The sequence below is a fragment of the Notamacropus eugenii genome, chromosome 5 (assembly GCF_028372415.1).
Source record: "Notamacropus eugenii isolate mMacEug1 chromosome 5, mMacEug1.pri_v2, whole genome shotgun sequence".
NCBI classification, from domain to species: Eukaryota; Metazoa; Chordata; class Mammalia; order Diprotodontia; family Macropodidae; genus Notamacropus; species Notamacropus eugenii.
The window spans coordinates 236,709,790-236,718,010 of NC_092876.1; the positions used below are offsets into that span (position 1 = coordinate 236,709,790).

Here is an 8,221-nt window from a genome sequence, read left to right on the forward strand (position 1 = left end):
CAGCTAGTAAGTCCAGATGTGAACGGAGGTCTTCCTGGGCTCTCCCCTGTGCTCTGTCCATCATACCACTTAGCTACTTGATAGAGAGTTTCCAACTTGGGATAAACTGGTGAAATTATAAGTCAGCTCTGTCAAAGAACACACAGCAACAACGACAACAACAACAAGAAACAATTATCCTCTGACTTTTCAGGTGGCCAGGTGGCAGGGGAGAGGAATTGATGGCCGTCCGCTATTTATACCTGAGTATGAATTAGCTTCATAAGGTGGCTTTTCTGATATCTGAGAGAATGGGGGTTGACATGAAGATTAGAAGACAGAAACACTGAGATAATTTTGGAATATTTTACCACAATGCTACAGTATGTATATGCAAAGCACTTGAGATATTTTATATAATTTAACATATAACAACTGACTTTCCCATTGGTTCATAGGTAGAATCTTATCCATTGTCTCACCTGACTTCAAATCCAGTGCCTTTCCATTAAATCATTTTGGCAGCCACACAGAAACATGAGGAAATTAGGAACCATGGGTGGGGTAGGGGAAATTGGGGAAGGGAGAGAGAAAGGAGAGCAGAGAGAGCTAGAGGGGTGCAAAAGTCTTGGGAGGTTAAAGAGATTCATGAAGTACGAAACCATAAAATTTCTCCACTTCCAAGTTTTGCCCAAAGTCAGCCTGCCCCTGTCCAATAATTCCTGACATGTATAGAACTCATTGCATTATTTTCTCAAAAATCTGTTCTTACATCAATATTACTGCTGATAAAGCGGAAAATATGTTATATTATAGATGTCACTTTTAATAGGATGCAATAGTATAAATACAAGGTTAAATCAATTTGAAAATTAAGAAAAAAATCCTGAAACATTTAATGAAGGCATATGTATTATATTTCAGGTTCATTCTTTTGATTATTTTGGATTTTAATATACAAAAAGTAGCTATAAAAACACAAAGACTGAATCACTTAGTACTAAGTAAATAGAAAAATTAAGACACTTATTTAGGAGTTGAAGTTGGCCATGTTGCATCTTTTTTTTTCTGCTCTATTACTACTCTATTACTACTATTACTATTCTATCACTAGCATCTGTCCTTGATATAAACGAGCATCTTGAATGGTACTGTCTGACCTATTTAGTGGTTCAAATGTATTACTCATGTACATCCATAATCTGGTCTCTTTTTCATCTGGAATATTGAAAATTTTTCTTTTTTTTTAATGGTTTTTAAAAAATTGTATTTTATACTCAAACGCCAGAACACAAATGGAAAATAGAGAAAAGAAGCAAAAACATATCATAAACTTAAATATTGGAACTTAAATACAAAGTTAAAAAGAAAAAAAAAGTCATGCATATAGCAGAATATGAGAGGATTCAAATTATGTAACAACAAATTTTCATTTCAAGAAAGCCTGTAAGATAAATAATATTTGTTGTGTTGAAAATTGTCCATCTTTTCTTTGCATTTCTGTGCACTGTTTTACTTTGTTCTTTTTTCCTCACCCATCCCCCCCAGACGGCTACAATGAAGTTTAGATATGTTTCTCTGTAGTTATAGATACATATATACACATATACATATACACATACATATGTAGACATATATTTTCCAAAACCTCAAGCCTATTCTATACCTGATCTTTGGTTTTTATGTTTGTGCATGTCTCTTGTTTCCTATCGCTCCTGCATCCTCTACTTAACTTTTACCTACTACCTTGCCCTCCTATTACTTACCTACCCCCCCCAAAAGAATTCCTCCCCTATGCTCTCATTCTCATAAATCTAAACACCCTTCTATAACCCCCCCTTTTTTTTTACCTATTCCCTCACCCTCTAAAAGTCTTTCCCTTTTCCTCTCCCCCTACTGTTTTATTTCTTCTGAATTTAGAAGATTTTTATGCTCTTTTAAATATATATGTATTGTTCCCTCTTAAACCTATTCCTGATGAAAGTAGGTTACCAGAACTATCAGCCCTCCTTCCCCATCTAATTCCTCTGTATCAGTTCTTCCTCTTGCACCTCATTTGTATAAAATAATTACTCTTTTTAGCTATTCCTAAATGGTTTTACTTTTAAAATTAATATCATAGTCGGGTTTACCCACTCTTTGTTATGAGCTATCCAATTATTAATAAGAGTCTTAGATATATATTTTACATATATAAAAGGTAAAGAGTCTGTCTTTATGAATTCCTTATAATCAGTCTTTGGTATATACCTTATATTTCTCTTGGTTCTTGTATGTTGAATCTTTTTTAAGTTCAGAATTTTTGTTAACAAAGTCTTGAAAGTCTGAGAGTTTATCAAATGTTCATTTTTTCATTCCAAATAATACTTAACTTTGCAGGGTATGATATTTTTGACTGGAACACTAGTTCTTTTGCTCTTCAATATATTATGTTCCAAGACTTGCAGTCCTTTAATGTCTCTACTGCTAGGTCTTGTGTAATTCTTCTAATTGTGGCTCCATCTTATTTAAATTGTTTTCATATTGATGCTTTTAACATTTTATCCATGAGCTGGGGGTTTTGAAATTTGACTATGATGATATTCCTATGAGTTTTCCTCATAAGATCTCTTTTAAATGGTAATCGATGGATTTTTTTCTATTTCTCCGCCCTCCTTCCCCCCTTGTTCTAATGCTTACAGACAATTTTCTTTAATTCTTTCTTATATAACATTACATCAAGATTCTTTTTTTAGTCATAACTTTTAGTTAGTCCAGTTATTTTTCTATTTTCTCTTTTTGATCTATTCTCCAAGTGTGTTGTTTTTCTTATAAGATATTTCACTTTCTCTTCTATTATTTGTATTTTGTTTAATTATTTCTTGGTCTCTTATAATTTTACTGGCTTCACTCTACCTAATTCTAATTTTCAAGATGTCATTTTCTTCCTTAAGATTCTGGATCTAATTGGTTGACTTTCATAATCTTCCTATTTTTCTTAGATTATTCTTATACTTATTTTTTTTAGTTTTTCCTCCATCTCTGTGATTTGGTTTTTAAACCATTTTTAAAGATCTTCAGTGAATTGTTTTTGGGCAGGTTAACCATTTAACGTTGCCTTTTGGGGTTTTCTGTACTTCAGTATCCTCCTCTGAAGATGAACCCTGGTTATCTCTATTCCCACAATAGCTTTCTGTGGTTGAATTCTTTTTCCTTTGCCTATGCACTTTTTTTCTTTTGTGGTAACAGTTTAATTTTTGTAATCACCTCTAGTCCTGGAGTATGGGAAATGGTGCCTCTTGCCTCAGATCTTCAGTTTTCCCCTCTAGCTTGGAACTGAAGCCAAACCTCCAGCACTGCTTTTGCACTCACCAGGCATATGCTGGATCCTTCTCACCCCACCACTCTTCCCAGCACAACTGGGTCTGGCATTCCTTATCAGCAGAGGTTCCCTCAATTTTTCTGGGCTCAAATGCCCAACTCCCCCCCCCCGCCCCCCCACTATCCTGGATGTGAAAGTTCACATGTTTGGGGCTGAGGCAGCCTCTCAAACCAACTAACCCTGGTTTAAGCAGCTTGGCTGTGGCTTGTTAAAATGGAACCTAGTATCACATCACACCTATCATATTGGCTAACATGACAAAATAGGAAGATGGTAAATGTTGGAGAAGATGTGGGAGAGTTGGAACACTAATTCATTGTTGGTGGAGCTGTGAGCTGATCCAACCATTCTGGAGAGCAATTTGGAACAATGCCCAAAGGGCTACAAAGATGTGCATGACCCAGCAATATTACTTCTAGGGCTGTATCCCAAAGAGATCATAAAAATGGGGAAAGATGCCTCATGTTCAAAAATATTTATAGCAGCTCTTTTAGTGGTGGCCAACAACTGGAAATTGAGGGAATGACTATCAATTGGGGAATGGCTGAACAAGTTGTGGTATATGAATATAATGGAATACTGTTGTGCCATAAGAAATGACAAACAGATGGACCTCAGAAAAACCTGGAAAAACTTATGTGAACTGATGCTGAGTGAAATGAGCAGAACCAAGAGAACATTATACACAGCAAAAGCCAGGACTATTTCTGACAGACTAAGCCCTTCACAGCAATACAAGGGCCTAAAACATCCCCAAAGGACTTTTGAGGCAAAATGCCATCCACGTCCAGAGAAAGAACTATGGAATCAGAACACAGAATGAAGCAGACTCTTTTCTCTTGTGTTATGTTTTGTTTTGTTTCTCATGGTTCTTCCATTCGTTTTAATTCTTCTACGCAACATGACTAATGTGGAAATGTGTTTAATAAGAATGTATGTGTAGAACTCATACAAGATTGCATGCTGTCTCAGGGAGGGAGGGAAAAGGAAGGGGGAGAAAATTTAAGACTTACAGAAGTGATTGTTGAAAACGTAAAACAAATAAATTAATTAAAAAAAAAAAAAAACAAAAACAACCGAAACCTAGCCTGGAAGTGTTTACTCTTCACAAAGACCAAACCTCATCCTGAGATTTTTCTTCACATCTCCTTGAATTGTCCTGGGAAGACCCCTGTGGTGCCCTTATTGTTATTTATTTCCACCCATACTTGGTTCACCAAAAGGTACTATTTTAACTCTTTTGTGGAGGAAAATCTTGAGAGCTTGGAATTTTCTGACCTATTCTGCCATCTTCCCAGAATCCTCTCTAAGATTTTTCTTGTTTCTTTTTCATTTGTATCCATTGTGTCACCTTTGCTACATCTTCATGTGGCAACATTGTTCATATTTCCATTTTCACACAGCTTTAATTCTGTTAGATACACTTTCACTTTGCAGTGCTTTACAAACACACCCTGTTCAACCGCCTTGCATGCTGTTGTTGGTTCCGGACCCTCCATCAGTGTGTACAAGCTGACAAGTTTATTCCAGCCTTCAATTGGCAATAGGATGTAATCCAATTCATCAATAAGATGCTCTTTAAGGGACTGAGCATCACCGTCTTTAAGGAGTCCAGAATTATCAATGTGGTGATCTTCCATCTGATATTTGTCCCAAGTAACAAAACCAACATTTTTTCCACTGTTTGAACCGATGACTATCTACTAAATACCAGGTGTCCCGTTTCTGGAGTAAGGGTTTGAGCAGTGTAGCGATGTTGGGCTGCTCCCACTCCTCCCTCTGCTGTCTTCTCCCACTAGTGGCAGTGGAGGTGGCAGCAGCAGCCCCCATTGCATTATTTTATTTGAACCTCACAACAACCTGATGCAGGTACACAGATAATTATCCATATTTTAGAGATGAGGAACCTGGGTCTTGGAGAAGTGAAATGACTTACTCATGGTCACACAGCTAGTGTCAGAAGAGGAACTCAAATCCATGTCTTCCATATCTCCAAGTTTAGAACTCGATCCACTATGCCACTTCTTGTCATCAACCAAATGGAAATAACCCCATGATGCACAGCCAGAAACAACTGTTAAATATTTAACTCTCAGTCAGTTCCTATCTTTGAGGGGATTAGGTGAGCTTGTTTCTTCAAGCCTCTAGTCCTTTCATCTTTCATCTCATCCCTTTCTATTATCTCAGAACTGAGGAAACATAACTCTACCTCCCAGATTTACTTTCTGATCCTACTTGAGAATCTCCTTCTCCTTCTCTGATCCTCACCTATTATATCTAACTGGCCACTTGTTGGCCATATAGAAACTTGATAATAGTTTAGCAGAGGGCAACTAGATGGTGCAATGGGTAGAGTACCAGGCTTTAAGTCAGAAAGACTCATTTTCCTGAGTTCAAATCTGATCTCAGACAGTGCCCAAATATGTGACCCCCCCTGGGCAAATCGCTTAATCCTCTTTGCCTCAGTTGGATGAAATGGTAAATCACTTCAGTATTTTTATCAAGAAAACCCTAAATGGAGTCATAAAGAATGGGACATGACTGAAATGACTGAACAACAACAAAATGCCTTAGTATAGATGGTCCAAGTTCAGGTGTGCATGACAAGTAGAAAGAATACCCTAGGAAAGTGTGTGTTTTGTGTGTCATATGAAGCTATGAATTCTAACACTTTATCAGGGCCTCTATCCATAAGGTGTTTGTAGACAATGGTGAGCACAGAGGAGTCATTTTCCTTCCACTTTACCACAAAATTTGAATTCTTAGAAATTAAGGGTTTTTCCTTTTTTTGTTTTTCACTTTCTATGAGGTTTGCTAAATAATTTTTGAATGATTACCAAGCTTAAACACTCAAAAAAACCCCAGAGGATTCTAAGACTCTATAAGCTCAAAAAATGTGTACTGATGCTTTTCAAAAACATTGCTGCCACTTTCCAATTGCTCATCCCTGCCTACTCCCCCTACCTCCAATCTTCCCTTGTAACAAAGAAGTAGAGTTAAGCAAAATAATTCAACTATGTGACCATGTCTGACAATGTATGCCTGATTCTATACCTTTATTCAAGCACCTGTCTAATGGAGGCAGGGGACTCCATACACTCTTCATAAGTGCTCCGTGTAGAAGCATATCAATTGATGAACATTTATTAAGTGCCTACTATGTGCCAGGCACTGTGCTAAGCATTGGGGATACAAAAATAGGCAAAAGATAGTCCCTGCCCTCTAATGAGAGAGACAATATGCAGACAAATATATACAAAGCAAGTTGTGTATAGGATAACAAGAAATAATTAAAAAGAGGGAAAGGACTAGAATTAAGAAGGTTTGGGCAACTCTTCCTATAGTAGGTGGGATTTTAGTTGGGATTTAAAGGAAGCCAAACTGGTCAATAGTTGGAGTGAAAGAGAAGAATGTCAAAGCTTTCTTCTTAGTTCAGCTGAAAATATTAAGAAATGATATGTCTCTAGTCTAAAAATCTTTTCTAGGCGTTTCTCCATTTGAAAGTGTGTAGAAGACAGAGCTCAAAAGGTCTTTCCTAGGCACTAAATCAAGGGTGGAAAAGCATGTGGTTTTCTTAGGAAAGAAAGGTCTTTCTTTCTTTCTTTCTTTCTTTTTTTAATGGCAATGGTTTGAGTGGAACAAACTTACCTGGTTTAGATCCTTGCATTTCCCATCCCTTGAAACTATGTAGCTGCTGGCCCAGCTAAAGGAAGGATTTCATTCATTCAGAATCCATTCACTCTTTCATTCAGAAAGGATTAAGATAATAATCAGAGGAGGACGTCTGGACCTGTTAAGGGAGGAACAGAATAATTATACTGGAATGTTAACTCCAAACTGTATTTTAATAACATTCTCACCTTTTCTTTGTTCAAAATTCTTATAAATGTTATCTTAAGTCATCCTGGGATAGGGAGGTGTTTGAGAGCGGGTGGACTGTCAGTTTGGACGTTCTCTCTCTCTCTCTCTCTCTCTCTCTCTCTCTCTGTCTCTCTCTCTCTCTGTCTCTCTCTCTCTCTCTGTCTCTCTCTCTCTCTGTCTCTCTGTCTCTCTGTCTCTCTCTCTCTCTCTGTCTCTGTCTCTGTCTCTCTCTCTCTCTCTCTCTCTCTCTGTCTCTCTGTCTCTCTCTGTCTCTCTCTGTCTCTCTCTCTCTCTCTGTCTCTCTCTCTCTCCCCCTCCCCTCCCTCTCTCTTCTCTCTCTGTTTCTCTCTTTCTTTCCTTCCCTCCCCCAAACTCTTAGACTCCTCTTCCTCCATTCTCCATAATAATGATTAAAGAGATAGTGAAGTTCTTGGATTTCAAGTAAAATTATTATCATTTAGCATCCCCATGAGGAAGATCCCTTGTGGTTCTAATGAAGACAATGTAGCACTGATACTAACCACCCTAGGGAACAATTCCCAGAGGATTCAGTTTGTCCAGCCCTGAGCCTTGAGTCCCTGAAAAGCTAGTTACACAGAAATCTGCTGAGACAAACTATAAAGTCAAACAGAGCAGAGCTATTCTCTCTCTCCCTCCTTTTCATTCCACTTCTTTTGCCTTTCCCCTGTCCATCTTTGATCTTATCCCCACTGACTGCATCATCCTAACACTTTCCAGTCACTCCAGGCTCTACATTCCCCCCTCCATCCAGTTTAAGTTTTATGTAGTGACTTCTAGGTGAGGAAGGTAAGTTGGTACCTTCTCTGTAATTTATAGTCTTAAGATTTGCCTCTGTTATATTAGAAGAAACTCATGTTCTTTTGCAACATTTGTACCAACTGAAGCTCAAACAATTTTAGTACCAAAGCAGAGAGGAAAGGATCCTGAGATAAGGAGATGTATCCTCACAGGAGCTTTCAGACAGAGTTTTCACACTTCTGTATATTGATAGTTTCAGTG

At 37.7% G+C, this 8,221-nt stretch overlaps 1 pseudogene; it reads right to left on the reverse strand.

The window, feature by feature from the left end:
• Positions 1-1,005: 1,005 nt before the first annotated feature.
• LOC140509108 (ubiquitin carboxyl-terminal hydrolase 15-like) lies at positions 1,006-5,578 on the reverse strand (annotated as a pseudogene).
• Positions 5,579-8,221: the final 2,643 nt, after the last annotated feature.